At 44.4% G+C, this 24550-nt stretch overlaps 1 protein-coding gene across 2 annotated transcripts in view; it reads left to right on the top strand.

Moving 5' to 3' along the window:
• Positions 1-3613: 3613 nt before the first annotated feature.
• KCNJ16 (potassium inwardly rectifying channel subfamily J member 16) overlaps positions 3614-24550 on the top strand; it is a 63621-nt gene continuing 42684 nt past the window's right edge. The window contains exon 1 of one of the 2 annotated variants that reach the window (XM_077253445.1): positions 3614-3784. The gene's annotated coding sequence lies outside the window, so the exon portion shown is untranslated. Of the gene's footprint in view, positions 3785-21068; positions 21281-24550 lie in introns of those variants that run through there. The other variant, XM_077253443.1, reaches the window with a different exon arrangement.

Here is a 24550-nt window from a genome sequence, read left to right as displayed (position 1 = left end):
CACAAGCCGTGACGTCACGGGAGGCAGGAGACGCGCGCATTTTAAAATGCGCGCATGTCCAGCCTCCCGTGACGTCACGGCTTGTGATTGGTCGCGTCGCCCATGTGACCGCGACGCGACCAATAACAAGCCAGAACGTAATTTTAAAATCCTGAAGGACCTGAAATTACGTCACGGCTTGCTGTGATTGGTTGCGTCGCGGCCACATGGGCGACGCGACCAATCACAAGCCGTGACGTCACGGGAGGCTGGACACGCGCGCATTTTAAAATGCGCGCGTCTCCTGCCTCCCGTGACGTCACGGCTTGTGATTGGTCGCGTCGCCCATGTGACCGCGACGCGACCAATCACAAAGCCGGAACGTAATTTTAAAATACTGAATGCCTAGAAGGACCTGAAAATTACGTCACGGCTTGCTGTGATTGGTCGCGTCGCGGCCACATGGGCGGCACGCGACCAATCAGAAGCCGTGACGTCACGGAAGGAAGGAAAAGCGCGCGCGATACCCGATACTTGCGGTATCGGAATGCTCAACACTACTTATGAGGTGTCAGTACGATAGACATGCATCTTTAGTTTTTGAGAGGGATTACGGGAAGTACCGCTCGCCTGACCCTTACATAAACTGCAAGATGTCAGTGAATAGTAAAGTAGTTACAGGACTGGTCGACACTACGGGGTCCCTGAGGCGATCCAGATCAGGGATCCAGGAGGTTGTCAGATCCTTCTACTCACACCTCTTGGGGAAGAGGGATCTTGATTGGGATGATATGTCGGCTATCCTGGCTGAAGCCATCCCCGTGCCAGGGGTAGACTACTCTCTTGTTTTGTCAGAGATGATCAGGGAAGAGGAAGTTAAGTTGGCGATTGAAGGGCTTGCCCCAAAAAATCGCCCGGTCCAGATAGCTTAACATCTGAATTCTATAAGACCTTTAAGGATGCTTTGGTTCCCCTCTTGACTGAGGTGTTTAATGAGTGCCAAAGTCAATGAGGAGGTCTACCCTAATCATCTTATCAAAGGGTAAGGACTCATCTTGCATTGAGAATTGGCGTCCAATAGCGTTTCTCAATGCAGACAGGAAGCTTCTCGCAAAGGTGCTGTTTAATCGGCTGGTGAAATTTGCACCCTGACTCCTTTCGGAGGCCCAGCATTGCTCTATTGCAGGCCACAGCACATTTAGTACTGTGCTCTGTGTCCGAGAAGCAGTGGAGCAGGGTAGGGCTGGTCACTGGAAGGGGTGCATGCTGTCACTGGACCAGGCAAAAGCGTTTGATCGGGTTAATCATGGGTACCTCTGGTCTGTTCTTCTGAGATATGGCCTGCCGGGGGGGTTGTTGATTGCCTTAAGACCTTGTACAGTGGGGCAGAGAGCTTCCCGCTTGTGAACAGTTGGATTGGCAGCTCTTTTGAGGTTGGGTCTGGTGTTCGTCAGAGTTGTCCCTTGAGCCCACTGCTGTACGTGTTTGTGATTGACCCACTTCTTAGGAGGGTGAGTCGTGGACCTTTGGCAGGGATCGGGATGTACCGGTCACCACCAGAAGCCACTCTGAGGGTGGTGGCATATGCCGATGATTTCACTGTTTTTGTTTCCTCTTACGACGAGGCATGGTGGCTGATGTCAGAGGTAGATTGTTTCTCGAGGCATCCGGGTCCTAGATCAGCCGGGATAAGAGTGAGAGTCTTTGGCTGGGAGGATGAGATCCTGGTTTTGATCTCCTGGACACCCTTCCAGGACCCAAAGTCTCTGCAAAAGTCCTTGGCATCGAATTTGGCCAAGGGGATTACCCCAAACAAAATTGGGACAGCAAGCTAGAGATCACCACTAAGAAGGTGAACCAATGGAAGGGTTGGTCTTTGACCCTAAGGGAAAGGGTAAACCTGGTCAAAACTTACCTGCTCCCTTTACTGATTTATCTGGGCAGTGTGTGCATCTTGCCGGAGTCACTCTGGACTTGGGTCTAGTTTGTTCTTCCAACAGTTATGGGGGAATAGACTGAGCCTGGTCAAGAGGGAGGTTACTTACCGTATGAGGAGACTAGGATGGTTGGGTATGGTCAACCCTGTGGTATTTCTTGTGGATACCTTCATTGAGATCAATATTGCAAACCTCTGGAATGAGAGGGTTCCTCCCTGCATATTCTCCTGTAGGGGATGGTTTCAGCCTTTCTTCCAGGAATGGGAGACAGGAGGGCAAGTGAAGGATCTTCGCACACCGTATGGACATCTTCCAGCTTACGCTACCTTGGTTCTGAAGGTAATTCGCCGGTGGGGTCTGGGAATGTAGGAGATCAGGAAGCTCCTTGACAATAGGGTTCTGTTGACCCATTTCCAGAGGCCTCTGGCGCTCAGGGATTGCCCAAGTCAGGATCTTGGGGTGGGTTTGCATCTTTTGAATTCTATCAGGATCCCCTCGAACTTTTGGGACTTGGCTTGGTGCTGCTTACATGGGAAACTGTGTGAGGAACAATCTTAAGTGTAGGAGCTCTGAAGACAGGAACTGTCCTCGGGAGCATTGTGGTACCGTGCTGGAAAGCATAGACCACTTCCTGCTTCATTCTCCCTTCAACACAGAAGTGTACAACAGGGTGGGCGCCTCCATTGGCTGGTCTCGGCTTGCCGGTCTCTCCTATTCAGAATGGGCATACGGAGCATTCGGAGACCTTGGTGGTCGGGACCATTGCACTTTATTTCTATTTAGCACAGTGGTTGGTTATCACACATGGAACGCACAGTGTTTAGTATCGACGCAACGGAAAATCCTCTCAGTGGACGAGGTGTTTAGGACCATACTCAGTGATCTGGTGAAGGTGCGCTCTCTATAGTATGGGAGACTGGGCACACGTAGGGCCGCTCTCCTCTGGAGCGGCTTTTCTTTTAGTGTGCCTTAGTCTGGTCATCTCCTTTCCTGGTGGTGGGCTGCTGCTGACACTGTAGATTTTTGTTTTGTTTGATCATTATACAGTGATATAGGACTGCAGGCGCCGAACTTGGGCTTTGTGATTATTGTAGTGTTCATTTCTGTATATTCAGTACACAGTGATTGCAGTAGCAGAATAGTGAGTGCAGCTCTGGAGTATAATGCAGGATGTAACTCAGGATCAGTACAGGATAAGTAATGCATGTGCACAGTGACTGCACCAGCAGAATAGTGAGTGCAGCTCTGGAGTATAATACAGGATGTAACTCAGGATCAGTACAGGTTAAGTAATGTAATGTAAGTACACAGTGATTGCAGTAGCAGAATAGTGAGTGCAGCTCTGGGGTATAATACAGGATGTAATTCAGGATCAGTACAAGATAAGTAATGTAATGTATGTACACAGAGACTGCACCAGCAGAATAGTGAGTGCAGCTCTGGAGAAAAATAGAAGTTTTTTGCAGATTAATTGCATATGTAACCTGTAATATAGCGAGCATTCACATGAAATCCTTTCTGTGCACACGATTGCCTCGTACACCAGTACAGAGTCTGGTCTGGTTTATTGCAGGTTGTTACCACTGTGACCAGTGCTCGGTCATGTAATATAATAACTTATTGTGTGTATTGTGTACAGGCTGCACAGTAGGTACATAAATAGGTGACATATGTTGTCCCCAAGCATTCAGCAAGATCCCAATCTCTTCGCACAGGTGATTAGGGTCAGATCATTCTTCTAGAGTAAATATTTAACCCAAATTCCTGATTGCTGACTATACTAACAAGGAAGAGCCATTCCTGAGGATTAACAGGCACAAGTGAGCGCAGGAGCAGACGGAGCCACATGAGACCCCAGGAAACACCAGGTAGGAGTCATATTGGATCATTTATAGTATTTTGGGGGGAATGTTGGTCTATTCTACTCTACAGTATTGTCCCACGGGCCACGACTTGTTGAAAATTGTGTCCCGAATGAATGTCGTCGAAATAAACAATGTCTATTTAGCATTGGTGTCCTCCTATGTGCTTGAGGGACCTCTAAGCCCCCTTGGGCACCAGGGCTAGGGACAGCCCAATATGTTCCTGCTTTATTTAGGCCCACACATAATTTTATCACAACTCCCTGAAATGAAAGGTGCTGACAACCTGTCCTGACTCCTGACCTGAAGAAAAGTTTTCAGCTTCTGGATGTTGTAAACAATAATGTTTTTATTCACTGACAACATACAGAGGTTTTAGATAAAAAAAAGATCTTTGGGGGCTGATCCATTTGTATGTAAAATGTTGTATAATGTGTTGCCTTCATTACGCGTCGCAAACTATGACAGAATGGCCAGTGGTCAAGAGCTCCCTGATACCAAAACGGGCCTGTAAAATGAGCTACCGGGGTAACAAGTCGGTTCATGACAGTTCTTCCTCCGAAATCTTTCCCATCACCTGTGAGTTATATTATTGAGAAGAGGAAGGACCTTCACGAGAACATCGCCCCCCTGGTTTACACCCCTACTGCATTGTGCCTGCTGTAAAGTTTTAGTGGAGGAGGATAATACTATGGGCTGTTTTTCTGGGGTCGGCCTCAGCCTCTTAGTTCCAGTGACTGGAAATTTTACTCCTTCAGCACAAGACATTGTGGACAATTGTAGCTTCAAACTTTCTGGGAACAGTTTTAGGAAGGCCCTTTTCTGTTCCCCATGACGGTGCCCAGTGCACAAGCTCCATACAGACATGGTTGGGGCAGTTTGATGGAAGAACACGACCGGCCGCACAGAGCTCCAACCTCAGTCCTATCCAACATCTCTGACATTGTGATTCTGGCCTCTCCCCAATATCAGAGTTTAACCTCACAAATGCTCTTCTGGATGAAGGGAGAAAAATTCCCACAGACACCTCCAAAATCTTGTAGAAACTCTTCCCAGAAGAGTGGGAGCTGCAGAGGGGCTGACTCCATATTAATGTCTATGGATGTAGAATGGGAGGTAAGAAAAACTCCTGTAGTGTAAAGAAGAGGGGGCACATACTTTTTTTCCACATAGTGTATATTTACTGCTTTGCAAACCATTCCATTGGATGGCTGAAGTCTGTTTGCTTTTCCTATTGCAAATGTGACCAGTCTTGTTGCTGTGTTCTCTGGAGTTGCTGACGAGGAACCTCAACGTTCATGGGAACTTTAGTGGGCTCATAAGAAGTCTCATTCCTGATCATTGTGGGAACAAGCAGGACACTGATCAGCCTAATGCTTGTTCGAATGACTTCAGGGCTTATTTAAATAGGAGATGTGCTATCAGCAATAAACAAACTAAATGGCGACTGAACAATGGTACTGACACAGTCTGCATCGGTTGCATGTAAAAGGGTCTGAAATATATTTTGCCTTGTTATACCACTGGTCAGCGCACACTGTAGGCAGAAATCTACCTTTGTACACCTGGCTTTAAGCATTGCATGGCACTTCTATTTTGGCATTGGTCTGTAATTTTTCAGTGGCCAATATATGGCACGATTAGGCACCATCCTCTGTAGGACACCATTAAATCAGCCAGAATAGTATGGATGTTACAGTTGCAGATTCAATTTAGGTAATTAGTTCTGGTCAGGAGACCTTCTAGCCAGGCTGAGTTGTATGTCAAGTACAAAACCTATACTGTACAAGTGTGAGTCCACCTGACATATACAGTAAAGGCCCCCATACACATTAGACTAATGTCAACCCTCCTTTTGTTTTCTAAGAGATATGTTGCCCCAGAGAAGTCTGGCAGTGGGTTTCTCATAGAGAACACAGGAGCACTCGGTAGAGGTTGCGCTCCTGTTTATTCAGATATCTCCTGGCTGAACGATCTCATCACAGCTATATAAACTGTATGGGGGGCTAAGTCCTTGTGAAATATACTTTAGTCCTCCCCACAAGCAAGGGCAGTGTGAATAGACCCTTGATGTTATATTTATATGTTTATTATCTGTGGAAAAGTGAATTAAGAAGCTGAGGCCTCACAATATTCACACAGCAAGCTGCCAGGTTTTCTCATTGTAAAATAAGCCTTAACCCCTTCACCCCCAAGGGTGGTTTGCACGTTAATGACCGGGCCAATTTTTACAATTCTGACCACTGTCCCTTTATGAGGTTATAACTCTGGAACGCTTCAACGGATCTTGGCGATTCTGACATTGTTTTCTCGTGACATATTGTACTTCATGATAGTGGTAAAATTTCTTCGATATAAGTTGCGTTTATTTGTGAAAAAAACGAATATTTGGCGAAAATTTTGAAAATTTCGCAATTTTCCAACTTTTAATTTTTATGCCCTTAAATCACAGACATATGTCACGCAAAATACTTAATAAGTAACATTTCCCACATGTCTACTTTACATCAGCACAATTTTGGAACCAAAATTTTTTTTTGTGACGGAGTTATAAGGGTTAAAAGTTGACCAGCAATTTCTCATTTTTACAACACCATTTTTTTTTAGGGACCACATCTCATTTGAAGTCATTTTGAGGGGTCTATATGATAGAAAATACCCAAGTGTGACACCATTCTAAAAACTGCACCCCTCAAGGTACTCAAAACCACTTTTAAGAAGTTTATTAACCCTTCAGGTGTTTCACAGGAATTTTTGGAATGTTTAAATAAAAATGAACATTTAACTTTTTTTCACACAAAATTTATTTCAGATCCAATTTGTTTTATTTTACCAAGGGTAACAGGAGAAAATAGACCCCAAAATTTGTTGTACAATTTGTCCTGAGTATGCTGATACCCCATATGTGGGGGTAATCCACTGTTTGGGCGCATGGCAGAGCTCGGAAGGAAAGGAGTGCCATTTGACTTTTCAATGCAAAATTGACTGGAATTGAGATGGGACGCCATGTTGCATTTGGAGAGCCCCTGATGTGCCTAAACATTGAAACCCCCACAAGTGACACCATTTTGGAAAGTAGACCCCCTAAGGAACTTATCTAGATGTGTGGTGAGCACTTTGACCCAACAAGTGCTTCACAGAAGTTTATAATGCAGAGCGGTAAAAATAAAAAATCATATTTTTTCACAAAAATGATATTTTCGCCCCCAATTTTTTATTTTCCCAAGGGTAAGAGAAGAAATTGGACCCCAAAAATTGTTGTGCAATTTGTCCTGAGTACGCTGATACCCCATATGTGGGTGTAAACCATTGTTTGGGCGCAGGGCAGAGCTCGGAAGGGAAGGAGCGCCATTTGACTTTTCAATGCAAAATTGACTGGAATTGAGATGGGACGCCATGTTGCATTTGGAGAGCCCCTGATGTGCCTAAACATTGAAACCCCCCACAAGTGACACCATTTTGGAAAGTAGACCCCCTAAGGAACTTATCTAGATGTGTGGTGAGCACTTTGACCCAACAAGTGCTTCACAGAAGTTTATAATGCAGAGCCGTAAAAATAAAAAATCATATTTTTTCACAAAAATGATCTTTTCGCCCCCAATTTTTTATTTTCCCAAGGGTAAGAGAAGAAATTGGACCCCAAAAATTGTTGTGCAATTTGTCCTGAGTATGCTGATACCCCATATGTGGGTGTAAACCATTGTTTGGGCGCAGAGCAGAGCTCGGAAGGGAAGGAGCGCCATTTGACTTTTCAATGCAAAATTGACTGGAATTGAGATGGGACGTCATGTTGCGTTTGGAGAGCTCCTGATGTGCCTAAACATTGAAACCCCCCACAAGTGACACCATTTTGGAAAGTAGACCCCCTAAGGAACTTATCGAGATGTGTGGTGAGCACTTTGACCCAACAAGTGCTTCACAGAAGTTTATAATGCAGAGCCGTAAAAATAAAAAATCATATTTTTTCACAAAAATGATCTTTTCGCCCCCATTTTTTTATTTCCCCAAGGGTAAGAGAAGAAATTAGAGCACAACAGTTGTTGTGCAATTTGTCCTGAGTACGACGATACCCCATATGTGGGGGTAAACCACTGTTTGGGCGAATAGCAGAGCTCGGAAGGGAAGGAGCGCTATTTTACTTTTCAATGCAAAATTGACTGGAATTAAGATGGGATGCCATGTTGCGTTTGCAGAGCCCCTGATGTGCCTAAACATTAAAAACCCCCACAAGTGACACCATTTTGGAAAGTAGACCCCATAAGGAACTTATCTAGATGTGTTTTGAGAGCTTTGAACCCCCAAGTGTTTCACTACAGTTTATAACGCAGAGCCGTGAAAATAAATTCTTTTTTTTTTTCACAAAAATGATTTTTTAGCCCCCAGTTTTGTATTTTCACAAGGGTAACAGGATAAATTGGACCCCAAAATTTGTTGTCCAATTTGTCCTGAGTATGCTGATACCCGATATGTGGGGGGGGAACCACTGTTTGGGCGCATGACAGAGCTCGGAAGGGAAGGAGCGCCATTTGGAATGCAGACTTAAATGGATTGGTCTGCAGGCGTCACGTTGCATTTGCAGAGCCCCTGATGTACCCAAACAGTACAAACCCCCCACAAGTGACCCCATATTGGAAACTAGACCCCCCAAGGAACTTATCTAGATGTGTTGTGAGAACTTTGAACCCCCAAGTGTTTCACTACAGTTTATAACGCAGAGCCGTGAAAATAAATTCTTTTTTTTTTCACAAAAATGATTTTTTAGCCCCCAGTTTTGTATTTTCACAAGGGTAACAGGATAAATTGGACCCCAAAATTTGTTGTCCAATTTGTCCTGAGTATGCTGATACCCGATATGTGGGGGGGAACCACTGTTTGGGCGCATGACAGAGCTCGGAAGGGAAGGAGCGCCATTTGGAATGCAGACTTAAATGGATTGGTCTGCAGGCGTCACGTTGCATTTGCAGAGCCCCTGATGTACCCAAACAGTACAAACCCCCCACAAGTGACCCCATATTGGAAACTAGACCCCCCAAGGAACTTATCTAGATGTGTTGTGAGAACTTTGAACCCCCAAGTGTTTCACTACAGTTTATAACGCAGAGCTGTGAAAATAAAAATTCTTTTTTTTTTTCACAAAAATGATTTTTTTAGCCCCCAGTTTTGTATTTTCACAAGGGTATCAGGATAAATTGGACCCAAAAAGTTGTTGTCTAATTTGTCCTGAGTATGCTGATACCCCATATGTGGGGGGGAACCTGTTGTGAATTTGCTTTTTGCTCCCTCTAGTGGTTGCTGGTTTTTTGACTCTGGTTTTTCTGTCATTCCTTTTATCCGCACCTGGGTCGTTAGTTAGGGGTGTTGCTATATAAGCTCCCTGGACCTTCAGTTCAATGCCTGGCAACGTAGTTATCAGAGCTAGTCTGCTGTGCTCTTGTCTACTGATCCTGGTTCCAGTTATATCAGCTAAGTCTGCCTTTTGCTTTTTGCTATTTGTTTTGGTTTTGTATTTTTGTCCAGCTTGTTCCAAATCTATATCCTGACCTTTGCTGGAAGCTCTAGGGGGGCTGGTGTTCTCCCCCCGGACCGTTAGACGGTTCGGGGGTTCTTGAATTTCCAGTGTGGATTTTAATAGGGTTTTTGTTGACCATATAAGTTACCTTTCTTTATTCTGCTATCAGTAAGCGGGCCTCTCTGTGCTAAACCTGGTTCATTTCTGTGTTTGTCATTTCCTCTTACCTCACCGTCATTATTTGTGGGGGGCTTCTATCCAGCTTTGGGGTCCCCTTCTCTGGAGGCAAGAAAGGTCTTTGTTTTCCTCTACTAGGGGTAGCTAGATTCTCCAGCTGGCGCGTGTCATCTAGAATCAACGTAGGAATGATCCCCGGCTACTTCTAGTGTTGGCGTTAGGAGTAGATATATGGTCAACCCAGTTACCACTGCCCTATGAGCTGGATTTTTGTATTCTGCAGACTTCCACGTTCCTCTGAGACCCTCGCCATTGGGGTCATAACAGTCCCCTTCTCTGGAGGCAAGAAAGGTCTTTGTTTTCCTCTACTAGGGGTAGCTAGATTCTCCGGCTGGCGCGTGTCATCTAGAATCAACGTAGGAATGATCCCCGGCTACTTCTAGTGTTGGCGTTAGGAGTAGATATATGGTCAACCCAGTTACCACTGCCCTATGAGCTGGATTTTTGTATTCTGCAGACTTCCACGTTCCTCTGAGACCCTCGCCATTGGGGTCATAACAGTTTGCCAGGCCTTGAACTGAAGGTCCAGGGAGCTTATATAGCAACACCCCTAACTAACGACCCAGGTGCGGATAAAAGGAATGACAGAAAAACCAGAGTCAAAAAACCAGCAACCACTAGAGAGAGCAAAAAGCAAATTCACAACAGTGGTGTTGTCTGAACAGACACCTAATTCGGTGCAATGTGATAGAAAAACCGCAAATTCCCTCATGGTGTTGTCTGAACAGACACCTGATTTAATGCAATGTGATAGAATCCTGACTAGAAATGAGCGGAAAATTCATAGACGCCGGAATGGCTTGTGCTACTACTGTGGTGATTCTACACATGTTATCTCAGCATGCTCTAAACGTATAGCTAAGGTTGTTAGTCCTGTCACCGTTGGTAATTTGCAACCTAAATTTATTCTGTCTGTAACTTTGATTTGCTCACTGTCATCTTATCCTGTCATGGCGTTTGTAGATTCAGGTGCTGCCCTGAGTCTCATGGATCTCTCATTTGCTAAGCGCTGTGGTTTTACTCTTGAACCATTAGAAAATCCTATTCCTCTTAGGGGTATTGATGCTACACCATTGGCAGCAAATAAACCGCAGTATTGGACACAGGTTACCATGTGCATGACTCCTGAACACCGCGAGGTGATACGTTTCCTGCTTTTACATAAAATGCATGATTTGGTTGTTTTAGGGCTGCCATGGTTACAGACCCATAATCCAGTCCTGGACTGGAAGGCTATGTCAGTCTCAAGTTGGGGCTGTCGTGGTATTCATGGGGATTCCCTGCCTGTGTCTATTGCTTCTTCTACGCCTTCGGAAGTTCCGGAGTATTTGTCTGATTATCAGGATGTCTTCAGTGAGTCTGAGTCCAGTGCACTGCCTCCTCATAGGGACTGTGACTGTGCTATAGATTTGATCCCAGGCAGTAAATTTCCTAAGGGAAGACTGTTTAATCTGTCGGTACCTGAACATACCGCTATGCGTTCATATATCAAGGAGTCTCTGGAGAAAGGACATATTCGTCCGTCTTCTTCCCCTCTTGGTGCGGGATTCTTTTTTGTGGCAAAAAAGGACGGATCTTTGAGACCTTGTATTGATTATCGACTTTTAAATAAGATCACTGTCAAATTTCAGTATCCTTTACCGCTGTTGTCTGACTTGTTTGCCCGGATTAAGGGTGCCAAGTGGTTCACCAAGATAGACCTTCGTGGTGCGTACAACCTTGTGCGCATTAAGCAAGGTGATGAATGGAAAACCGCATTCAATACGCCCGAAGGTCATTTTGAGTACTTGGTGATGCCTTTTGGGCTCTCCAATGCGCCTTCAGTTTTTCAGTCCTTTATGCATGACATTTTCCGGAAGTATCTGGATAAATTTTTGATTGTTTATCTGGATGATATTTTGGTTTTTTCTGACAATTGGGATTCGCATGTGGAGCAGGTCAGGTTGGTCTTTAAAATTTTGCGTGAAAATTCTTTGTTTGTCAAGGGCTCAAAGTGTCTCTTTGGTGTGCAGAAGGTTCCCTTTTTGGGGTTCATTTTTTCCCCTTCTGCTGTGGAGATGGACCCAGTCAAGGTCCGAGCTATTCTTGATTGGACTCAGCCCTCGTCAGTTAAGAGTCTTCAGAAGTTCTTGGGCTTCGCTAACTTCTACCGTCGTTTTATCGCTAATTTTTCTAGCATTGTGAAACCTTTGACGGATATGACCAAGAAGGGCTCCGATGTAGCTAACTGGGCTCCTGCTGCCGTGGAGGCTTTCCAGGAGTTGAAACGCCGGTTTACTTCGGCGCCTGTTTTGTGCCAGCCTGACGTCTCGCTTCCCTTTCAGGTTGAGGTGGATGCTTCGGAGATTGGGGCAGGGGCCGTTTTGTCGCAGAGAGGCCCTGGTTGCTCTGTTATGAAACCTTGTGCCTTTTTCTCTAGGAAGTTTTCGCCTGCCGAGCGAAATTATGATGTGGGCAATCGGGAGTTGTTGGCCATGAAATGGGCATTTGAGGAGTGGCGTCATTGGCTCGAGGGTGCTAAGCATCGTGTGGTGGTCTTGACTGATCACAAAAATCTGATGTATCTCGAGTCTGCTAAACGCCTTAATCCGAGACAGGCCCGCTGGTCATTGTTTTTCTCCCGCTTTGATTTTGTTGTCTCGTATTTACCAGGTTCAAAGAATGTGAAGGCCGATGCTCTTTCTAGGAGCTTTGTGCCTGATGCTCCTGGAGTCGCTGATCCTGTTGGTATTCTTAAAGATGGAGTTATCTTGTCAGCTATTTCTCCGGATCTGCGACGTGTGTTGCAGAGATTTCAGGCTGATAGGCCTGAGTCTTGTCCACCTGACAGACTGTTTGTCCCGGATAAGTGGACCAGCAGAGTCATTTCCGAGGTTCATTCCTCGGTGTTGGCAGGTCACCCGGGAATTTTTGGCACCAGAGATCTGGTGGCCAGGTCCTTTTGGTGGCCTTCCTTGTCAAGGGATGTGCGGTCATTTGTGCAGTCCTGTGGGACTTGTGCTCGAGCTAAGCCTTGCTGTTCTCGTGCCAGCGGTTTGCTCTTGCCCTTGCCTGTCCCGAAGAGACCTTGGACACATATCTCCATGGATTTCATTTCTGATCTTCCGCTATCTCAGGGCATGTCCGTTATCTGGGTGATATGTGATCGCTTCTCCAAGATGGTCCATTTGGTTCCTTTGCCTAAGCTGCCTTCCTCTTCCGATCTGGTTCCTGTGTTTTTCCAGAACGTGGTTCGTTTGCACGGCATCCCTGAGAATATTGTGTCAGACAGAGGATCCCAGTTCGTTTCCAGGTTCTGGCGATCCTTTTGTAGTAGGATGGGCATTGATTTGTCGTTTTCGTCTGCTTTCCATCCTCAGACTAATGGACAGACGGAGCGAACCAATCAGACTTTGGAGGCTTATTTGAGGTGTTATGTCTCTGCTGATCAGGACGATTGGGTGACATTCTTGCCGTTGGCTGAGTTTGCCCTTAATAATCGGGCTAGTTCCGCCACCTTGGTTTCGCCTTTTTTCTGCAACTCTGGTTTCCATCCTCGCTTTTCTTCGGGTCATGTGGAGCCTTCTGACTGTCCTGGGGTGGATTCTGTGGTGGATAGGTTGCAGCAGATCTGGAATCATGTGGTGGACAACTTGAAGTTGTCACAGGAGAAGGCTCAGCGCTTTGCCAACCGCCGCCGCGGTGTGGGTCCCCGACTACGCGTTGGGGATTTGGTATGGCTTTCTTCCCGCTTTGTTCCTATGAAGGTCTCCTCTCCCAAATTTAAACCTCGTTTTATTGGGCCTTACAAGATATTGGAAATCCTTAATCCTGTATCTTTTCGTCTGGATCTTCCTGTGTCGTTTGCTATTCACAATGTATTTCATAGGTCCTTGTTGCGGCGGTACATTGTGCCTGTAGTTCCTTCTGCTGAGCCTCCTGCTCCGGTGTTGGTTGAGGGCGAGTTGGAGTACGTGGTGGAGAAGATCTTGGATTCTCGCCTCTCCAGGCGGAGGCTTCAGTACCTGGTCAAGTGGAAGGGCTATGGTCAGGAGGATAATTCCTGGGTGGTCGCCTCTGATGTTCATGCGGCCGATTTAGTTCGTGCCTTTCATGCCGCTCATCCTGATCGCCCTGGTGGTCGTGGTGAGGGTTCGGTGACCCCTCACTAAGGGGGGGGTACTGTTGTGAATTTGCTTTTTGCTCCCTCTAGTGGTTGCTGGTTTTTTGACTCTGGTTTTTCTGTCATTCCTTTTATCCGCACCTGGGTCGTTAGTTAGGGGTGTTGCTATATAAGCTCCCTGGACCTTCAGTTCAATGCCTGGCAACGTAGTTATCAGAGCTAGTCTGCTGTGCTCTTGTCTACTGATCCTGGTTCCAGTTATATCAGCTAAGTCTGCCTTTTGCTTTTTGCTATTTGTTTTGGTTTTGTATTTTTGTCCAGCTTGTTCCAAATCTATATCCTGACCTTTGCTGGAAGCTCTAGGGGGGCTGGTGTTCTCCCCCCGGACCGTTAGACGGTTCGGGGGTTCTTGAATTTCCAGTGTGGATTTTAATAGGGTTTTTGTTGACCATATAAGTTACCTTTCTTTATTCTGCTATCAGTAAGCGGGCCTCTCTGTGCTAAACCTGGTTCATTTCTGTGTTTGTCATTTCCTCTTACCTCACCGTCATTATTTGTGGGGGGCTTCTATCCAGCTTTGGGGTCCCCTTCTCTGGAGGCAAGAAAGGTCTTTGTTTTCCTCTACTAGGGGTAGCTAGATTCTCCGGCTGGCGCGTGTCATCTAGAATCAACGTAGGAATGATCCCCGGCTACTTCTAGTGTTGGCGTTAGGAGTAGATATATGGTCAACCCAGTTACCACTGCCCTATGAGCTGGATTTTTGTATTCTGCAGACTTCCACGTTCCTCTGAGACCCTCGCCATTGGGGTCATAACAGTCCCCTTCTCTGGAGGCAAGAAAGGTCTTTGTTTTCCTCTACTAGGGGTAGCTAGATTCTCCGGCTGGCGCGTGTCATCTAGAATCAACGTAGGAATGATCCCCGGCTACTTCTAGTGTTGGCGTTAGGAGTAGATATATGGTCAACCCAGTTACCACTGCCCTATGAGCTGGATTTTTGTATTCTGCAGACTTCCACGTTCCTCTGAGACCCTCGCCATTGGGGTCATAACAGGAACCACTGTTTGGGCGCATGACAGAGCTCGGAAGGGAAGGAGCGCCATTTGGAATGCAGACTTAAATGGATTGGTCTGCAGGCGTCACGTTGCATTTGCAGAGCCCCTGATGTACGCAAACAGTACAAACCCCCCACAAGTGACCCCATATCGGAAATTAGACCCCCCAAGGAACTTATCTAGATGTGTTGTGAGAACTTTGAACCCCCAAGTGTTTCACTACAGTTTACAACGCAGAGCCGTGAAAATAAAAAATCTTTTTTTTCCCACAAAACTTATTTTTTGGCCCCCAGTTTTGTATTTTCCCAAGGGTAGCAGGAGAAATTGGACCCCAAAAGATGATGTCCAATTTGTCCTGAGTACGCTGATACCCCATATGTTGGGGTAAACCCCTGTTTGGGCACACGGGAGAGCTCGGAAGGGAAGGAGCACTGTTTTCCTTTTTCAACGCAGAATTGGCTGGAATTCAGATCGGATGCCATATCCCGTTTGGAAAGCCCCTGATGTGCCCGAACAGTGGAAACCCCCCAATTATAACTGAAACCCTAATCCAAACACACCCCTTACCCTAATCCCAACAGTAACCCTAACCACTCCTCTAACCCAGACACACCCAACCCTATTCCCAACCGTAAATGTAATCCAAACCCTAACCCTATCTTTAGCCCCAACCCTAACTGTAGCCCCAACCCTAGCCCCAACCCTAGCCCTAACCCTAGCAATAACCCTAGCCCTAACCCTAACTCTAGTCCTAACTCTAGCCCTAACCCTAACCCTAATGGGAAAATGGAAATAAATACATTTTTTAATTTTTTTATTTTTCCCTAACTAAGGGGATGATGAAGGGGGGTTTGATTTACTTTTATAGCGGGTTTTTTAGCGGATTTTTATGATTGGCAGCCGTCACACACTGAAAGACGCTTTTCATTGCAAAAAATATTTTTTGCGTTACCACATTTTGAGAGCTGTAATTTTTCCATATTTGAGTCCACAGAGTCATGTGAGATCTTGTTTTTTGCGGGATGCGTTGACGTTTTTATTGGTAACATTTTCGGACACGTGACATTTTTTGATCGCTTTTTATTCCGATTTTTGTGAGGCAGAGTGATCAAAAACCAGCTATTCATGAATTTCTTTTTGGGGAGGCGTTTATACCGTTCCGCGTTTGGTAAAATTGATAAAGCAGTTTTATTCTTCGGGTCAGTACGATTACAGCGATATCTCATTTATATCATTTTTTTTATGTTTTGGCGCTTTTATACGATAAAAACTATTTTATAGAAAAAATAATTATTTTGGTATCGCTTTATTCTCAGGACTATAACTTTTTTATTTTTTTGCTGATGATGCTGTATGGTGGCTTGTTTTTTGCAGGACAAGATGATGTTTTCAGCGGTACCATGGTTATTTATATCAGTCTTTTTGATCGCGTGTTATTCCACTTTTTGTTCGGCGGTATGATAATAAAGCGTTGTTTTTTGCCTCGTTTTTTTTTTTTTTTCTTACGGTGTTTACTGAAGGGGTTAACTAGTGGGCCAGTTTTATAGGTCGGGTCGTTACGGACGCGGCGATACTAAATATGTGTACTTTTATTGTTTTTTTTATTTTATTTAGATAAAGAAATGTATTTATGGGAATAATATATATTTTTTTTTTCATTATTTTGGAATATTTTTTTTTTTTTTTTCTTACACATTTGGAAAATTTTTTTTTTACTTTTTTACTTTGCCCCAGGGGGGGACAATACAGATCGGTGATCTGTCAGTTTGCATAGCACTCTGACAGATCACCGATCTGCGAGAAGTGCAGGCTGCTTCACAGTGCCTGCTCTGAGCAGGCTTCTGTGAAGCCACCTCCCTCCCTGCAGGACCCGGATCCGCGGCCATCTTGGATCCGGGTCTGGAGCAGGCAGGGAGGGAGGTAAGACCCTCGCAGCAACGCGATCACATCGCGTTGCTGCGGGGGGCTCAGGGAAGCCCGCAGGGAGCCCCCTCCCTGCGCGATGCTTCCCTGCACCGCCGGCACATCGCGATCATGTTTGATCGCGGTGTGCCGGGGGTTAATGTGCCGGGGGCGGTCCGTGACCGCTCCTGGCACATAGTGCCGGATGTCAGCTGTGATATGCAGCTGACACCCGGCCGCGATCGGCCGCGCTCCCCCCGTGAGCGCGGCCGATCGCGTATGACGTACTATTCCGTCCTTGGGAAGTAGGGCCCACCCCACATGGATGGAATAGTACGTCTAATGACAGAAAGGGGTTAATGATGGTTAGAAATTTTCTAAAGGTCTGCTATCACTAAAGGTACCTTCACACTAAACGACTTTGCAGCGATAACGACGGCGATCCGTGACGTTGCAGCGTCCTGGCTAGCGATATCGTTGTGTTTGACACGCAGCAGCGATCTGGATCCTGCTGTGATATCGCTGGTCGTTGCTGAAAGTTCAGAACTTTATTTGGCCGTCAGATTGGCGTGTATCGTTGTGTTTGACAGCAAAAGCAACGATGCCAGCAATGTTTTACAATGGTAACCAGGGTAAATATCGGGTTACTAAGTGCAGGGCCGCGCTTAGTAACCCGATATTTACCCTGGTTACCATTGTAAAAGTAAAAAAAAAAACACTACATACTCACCCTCTGATGTCTGTCACGTCCCCGGCGTCCGCGCTGCTGCTCAGAGCTTCCTGCACTGAATGTGTCAGTGCCGGCCGTAAAGCAAAGCACAGCGGTGACGTCACCGCTGTGCTTTAGGGCCGGCGCTTACACAGTGCAGGGAAGCGGACGCCGGGGGACGCGAATGTAAGTATGTAGTGTTTGTTTTTTTACATTTACACTGGTAACAAGGGTAAACATCGGGTTACTAAGCGCGGCCCTGCGCTTAGCAACCCGATGTTTACCCTGGTTACCCAGGGACTTCAGCATCGTTGGTCGCTGGAGAGCTGTCTGTGTGACAGCTCTCCAGCGACCACACAGCGACGCTGCAGCGACGCTGCAGTGATCGGCATCGCTGTCGATATCGCTGCAGCGTCGCTTAGTGTGAAGGTACCTTAACTGGCAAGTAGCACTGAACGACAGCTAATCAGCTAGCTGAATAAATAGTTACCACTAAATACATAATTGCCCCTCAGGGTGCTCCCTGCATAAAAAATGACCCTCATTAAGTCCCTCTTATGGTATATGCCTCCCTCAAAACCCTCTCTTATAAAATATTGCATTCACATTGTCACCCTTATAAACTATAACCACTACTATTTTCCCTCATTTCCCCCCATACTGTCTATTCATACTCTCTCAATACTGTTCCCTCACACTCCACCCCATACTGTCATCTCACACATTTCCCCTCATGCTGACCATACACACATTTCTTCCACCATAATGTCCCCTCACACTCCCCCCTTACTGTCTTTTCACACATTTCTCCCCTTATACTGTCCTCTCACACATTTCTACCCCCATAATGTCCCATCAAACCACCCTCATACTGCCTTCACACAGTCTTTCACCATGCTGTCTCATCACACTTCCACCACTATACTGTTCCCTCATACTGTTCTCCTCCCTTACTATCCTCTCATACTTTTGTTCCCCTGTACTGTCCACCCACCCTATTCCCCCCCTATACTATCCAACACACTTTCCCCCGATACTGTCTCCTCACACATTTCTCCATCATACTGCGTCCTCACAGTTTTATTTCCTATACAATCTGCCAATTCTCCCCCATAGTGTCCATTAAAGTTCATCTGCATTTTTGACTGAATTGGAATGCTTATATTATTGTGAACCATCCTCCTCAGTAGAAACATCAGCAGATTGTTCAGATGACATGGCCCTGACCCCGGAAGTATCGGCATCCAGGGATTCAATTGTACTCATACCTGAAAGATGTGTGTACAATTGAGTACACAAAGCCGGCGTTTTACAGGTTCTCCGAGCCGGCTGTCAGTTTAGCAACCGAATCGGAGAAAAGCCAAATTCCCCTCACGGGGATAGTAAAATGCTGCTACCTGGCAAACACCTTGAACCATTGCATTAGGTAGCTCAAGAGTGACCCCTTGCTGGCTGTGGCCAGGGCAAATGTCCCACCTGCCTTCCCCTAGATATATTCCTGGTTTGGAAATGGGATGCACAATACATAAGCCTTTTCTAACAATTTGGGTGACACTTTACTGCATTGTCCATTTTTGAAACTCCTGGAAGCTCTTAAGGTCCCTATACAAAATAGATTAACGCCGACAGAACAGACCAATATTGTGAGGTAATGTGTATTGCGTTCCAGCAACTGATTTCAGACTGTCGATTGCTGTGTTCTCACAGAGATAAGCCTTCACCGGACATGACTATCAACGTCTTTCTCATAGAGAACACAGGAGCTCTTCGCCAAACAAATGCTCCTGTGCATGGGGGAGTCGGCCAAGATAGCTAACATTGAAATGATCATACTGCCAACAGCCATTTAAAGTGTATGGACAATTGTATTGAGGTCTCTATAGTTTATCAAAAGCCATCTTTAATGTTATGCAGCACAGCAAACATCATTATTTTTCAAATTCTGCAAATCAGTAAAATGCTAGGCAAAAAGATGGAAAGAATGTGCTATACCTTTCATGCAGCAGTCAATTATCTAGAAAGTCTGATAATTCAGAATCCTTGGCTTCATAGTTTCACTAGACCAGAAGTAATTGACTTGGCAGAGCAGAATTTCTTCTCATTATTCACCTTTTGCTATGAGCTCATAAATTAACCAAATTCAACAATTTTGGTAGGACTGACTGCCGATCGACTGTTCACGGGGGTTTAATGTCTCCCCCCCAGTGGCATATATTAGAGGGATAGAGTATTATAGGCTATAATTTCTATGCCCAATCTTTTATGCTTAAGGAAAATTAGTCACCACCACCAGAAGAATCTGGCAGTGGTTTTTCCATTTTTTCTACTGGGAAAGTGTGAATGATTGGCCAGGACAAGTGTGTGGTGAGTTTTTCGGAAGATTGTGCGGAATAGATGTGGAATGAGAGAGCAGTGGAGTAATTTTGGACCAGGTCTCAAAAAACCCAACTTAGCACACTTCACAGTCCACCAGCACCTGGCACATCCTTTAGACATTGGCTGGCTCAGCACACTTTAACACAGCTTCTGCATGCGAGAATGACTGAATGAGTGATGGTTCGAAGTTCGTTCGACCGGTAGCTATTTCACCCAAATCTCACCTTGTTCTCTATGAAAAAGTCTTTACTAGACTACTTTGTAAGCAATGGAGGCAGCTTACATCTTAGAGAATAAAAAGAATCGGCATCCAAAATCGGATATTCCAGATTCTTATCTCGCACGACAATCATTTTTCAGGGACCCCCATACACATTAGACTGTAAGCTGGACCTGTAGATATTGGCGAGTTTGCCAGATGTATGGGGGGCTTTAGACTACACAGCTTTTCCATCTACAAAAAGGAAGTCCAGGGGTAAAATTCTCATTCCTTTAACCTGGAATTAGATCTTTTTGGTGGAGGAGTTTGTTACTTAGCCACTGTATTATTAAAGATGTTTATATAGTGCCATCATATTCCACAGCACTTTATAGACATCATCATTACTGCCTCTATTGGGGCTCATAATCTAAATTCCTTATCAGTTAAAAAAAGGATTGGAAATTAAATTTCTACTATCTCATCCTTATCTCGCCTGACACATCAGCCTCCGGTGAAATGTATGTTTGTCCGACTTCTAGCTAATTTGTAATGGAGGTCTATAGGCATAACAAGGTACTGTTCTGTAATTTTTTGTGCCAGCGTATGGCACTAACATATAGGACCCCGTGAATAATGCTGCTAATTTGTTTAATTATATGTTCTTCTTACTTGTCAATTTAGGTCTATTTATACTGCAAGTTCACTACAATCTTGCAGTCTAAACAGGCGGGTGAAATGATGTTTTGGTTCTGCACAAAAGTTCATAGGCAGCCTATTTGTACTCAACTCTCTATTACAAATCACTCAGTGTGCATCTTTAAGAGCGGTCTGCCTGTATAAACAGGTTAATAATGGGATATTTACTGATCGGTAATCTTTTAATGCCACAGAATCGGGTATGGTAAATCCATGTATGCCCATTTATTTCCGAAAGTGCACAACCAGATTCTAATAAAAAGAGAGCTGTCTCGTTTGTGGAGTAGACCTCTTGGATGATGACAAGTAGGATCCCATTGTTGAAGATCCAATTTCCTCTTATATCCATTTCACAACATTTTTTTCTTTGTTTACTTCTAAAGTGGCAAAAGAAATGTTGTGTTCACTCCGACAAACAAGTTTTACAATATGGGGCGGACTCAGGAGAGCAGTACAAATATTTGCTTTGTTTCCTTCAATGCCTTGTAACTGCATTCCCTCTTGAAAACAAGTTGGTTGACTTTCTTGGCTGTAAGGTTGTCAAAAGTTATGTTTCCTGTCCCGTGGCCTGCTACTGTTGCTGTACGAGTCACAGGGAGAAGATAAAAACATTTTGATTACTGGTAAATTCCACAACAGAAAGAACCTAAAATATGGCTTAGAGGAGGAATATGTCCTTCATGGCAGAAACCTGGGCCTCATACTCTGGACTACAAGGTGGGTGGCATCAAACTTCAAAGGTAAAGTCATCGAGACAAAGGGTTGCCTAGACTGAATACACTATAACAAATCCACTGTTGTGAGAAGTATGGGGGGGTCTAGACAGGTTCTCAACCTAGAAAGTTTCTCTTCAATGATAGAAAATCTTGAAATTGGTGCAAAAGTTTGTTAAAAAGTTGCAGAACTTTTTCTATTCTTGAGATTTAGGCAGATAGGGGGTCAAAGTCAGAGCTGCTCACTAAAGTTGACTCTTAAAGAGGTTATCTACTTTTTTGAGAATTTTTTTCTACTTAAATGAATATATTATTGGGGCTTACAATAATTTTTGCAGTTGAATTTTATTCTAAATTTTGCACCGTTTGCATTCTTTGCCCTCTGTGTTGCACTGTCTATTGCTGGCAGAATTAGTTCACTGAGTATCTGTTGGTGAGCACGTTCTGATGGGAGAGTTTTCACAGAGTTGTCTCAGCTGATTTATGACCACAACAAAGCTGAATGTTCGGGATAACATAGAGCCTTGTAAAAGCCAACAGTTTTATTGAAAAATTACTTTTAGATCCAATTACATGCTTTGCGTAAGGCAAGATTGCCTTGTGCAGGCATGTACTACGGAGGACAGAGAATTAACTTCAATCCAATATTGCAGCCAGCATGCAGCCAGCGGGTAAGGAAAGGGTGAATCAAACACCCGAAAACCCCGCCCCTATGGCTGAAAATTGTTCCCTCCAAATTCAGGTGACAGAGCCCCTTTAAGGCTGGATTTACACCGGCTCTTCTCGGACTGGTATGTGACACTGCAGAGGTCGAGTCAAGATAGTCGCGAACGCTCAGATCATATTGGTCATTACCAATGTGTGCGTATTTTGTGAAAATTTGGCACCAAATTTTTCACTTTTTTGCAACAGATTTAGCTAAATGTGCAAAGTGTGAACCTATCCTTACAACTCAGGGTCTGTACAGAACTGATCATCACCTGCATGAACCATGATGATAAGCTATGCTACTAAAATCGATTTATACTTGTGAACGCAGAATATTTCTCACAATTTTTTATTAGAGGGTTGTGTGGTGGGAAATATCTATTTATGAAGCACTCTTTTTATCTCTATGTCCGTCCCAAGGAAAAAAATCTACCCTGAACGTCTTCATTGTGAAACTGATCCCGGCTTCATGTTTCTGCCAAATGATGGAATCACTTTATTCCGAGGTTGCAGCACAGGAAAAGTTCAGGCAGATAATTTTTCGCCTCTTTTTCATCTACGTGGCTCCTGATATTTCCATTCCATTGGAGATCGTCCAGGCCGGATAGTGTGGGCGCTGTTTGATAATATTTTGGTTATCGCTACCATACATGAAAGGCTGCGCAGATTGTCCAGACTTGATTTGGTCTGACCACAAAAATCAAATGTCTTGTAATCGAGTCTCCGATAACGTTTTGAGTTGCTGTATTTTTTATTAATTTTCTGGGGTGACAACATTTAATGCAGGGGGAGATCCTTATTTTCAGGACCGGATAGACTATATCTTTGCAAAACTGATATTTATTGGCGCCAATATATATGATATCCAGAATATTTGATAATCACTATTCGGTGCCGGTGAGCAAATCTTTTTGAAATGAATTGAATTTGTTAAAAATTTACCAAAATTTGAGGATCTGAGTTTTTTTAGATTAGATTTAAACGAATCCAGGAAAATGATGGCCAGTCTGTTGCTCATTTGCTGGATTCATATGGACAAGGTTAAAGAATAATAATATGTTACATTCGCCTGTGTCTACCGCAGTTGCTCATCGCTGGTCCTCCGCTCGCTCTCATTGGAGCTTCCAGCTCTGACTTGGTCACATGGGATATCATGACGTAATAACATGGATGTTATGTACATCTTCTATGCACAGACAGCTTTAGGGGCAGGCAAACTAGACTGTTGTTTAAAGGCTCAGAAGTCTGGACCAGAAGGAATAACATCTTTCTCTTTTCCACTGTCAATTCTAATAATTTGCAGTGAGAGTTGTGCCAATGTGGGAGAATTATTTAGACGTTATATGGCGGTTCTATTAACACATTATACAGAAGTTTAATTCAGGCATTAGACAGCAGTACTGTATGAGTACTATGAGGACAGCATACGATAATATACAGCTCTGGCAAAAATTAAGAGACCACTGCAAAATTTTCAGTTTTTCAGATTTTTCTCTTTATAGGTATATTTTTGAGTAATATGTAAATTGTTCTTTTATTCTATAAACTACTGACAACATGTGTTCGAATTTCCAAGCACTAAATTTTGTATTTTTTTTCAGAAAATGAGAAATGGTCAAAATAACAAAAAAATGCATTGCTTGCAGACCTCAAATAATACTAAGAAAACAAGTTCATAATCATTTAGAAACAACAATACTCAGGAAGAGTTCAGAAATCAATATTTTGTGGAATAACCATGATTTTTATCCACAGCTTTTATTCGTCTTGGCATGCTTTCCACCAGTCTATCACACTGCTTTTGGGTGACCTTATGCCACTCCTGGTACAAAAATGTAAGCAGTTCTTCTTTGCTTGATGGCTTGTGACTATCCATCTTCCTCTTGATTACATTCCAGAGGTTTTCAATAGGGTTCAGGTCTGGAGATTGGGCTGCCCATGACAGGGATTTGATGGAAAATGACAAACACTGCTTAAAGGGGTTTTCCATTTCCCCCCTAATGCAGCTTGTTTAAAAACAAACAAACTGTGCTTTACTCACCATTCCCAGGTCTTGCACTGAATTCGCTGCTTCCAGTGTCTGTTTTTGTCTGTAGCACTTATGCCATGTTGACAGCGCTGTTGCCAATCAGTTGGCTCTGAAAGACGTGAGCCGCTAAGCTCAATGATTGTCACCAACAGCAACAGCAAAGGCTCTACCTTGGACCCGGGGATGGTGAGTAGAGAATAGGGTTTTTAAAAACAATCTGCAGCTGGAAAAACCTGGAATATCCCTTTAATTGGACATTTTTAGTACCGTTACATCAGTGTATTCGCTCTGCATATGGGTGACCTTGGATCTGTTACTTTCTTGTGTTTTTTGTCTTCTTAGTCTAATTTTACAAGGATTTTATTAGTAAGTTTATGGCAAGTTTATTGTTACACGTGTCACACGCCATGTACAGGAGAATACAGAGGCAGAATGGGAAGGTCCGTAATATGGCGGTATTGTGCTGGGTAATGCGTAATGATTTACTATATGACCTGACTCTTTGTAACTATCCTATCTGTTATCATCTCTACCAGT

Source organism: Ranitomeya variabilis, chromosome 4 (genome assembly GCF_051348905.1).
Source record: "Ranitomeya variabilis isolate aRanVar5 chromosome 4, aRanVar5.hap1, whole genome shotgun sequence".
Taxonomy (NCBI): Eukaryota; Metazoa; Chordata; class Amphibia; order Anura; family Dendrobatidae; genus Ranitomeya; species Ranitomeya variabilis.
This window is presented reverse-complemented; position numbering and strand designations above follow the sequence as displayed.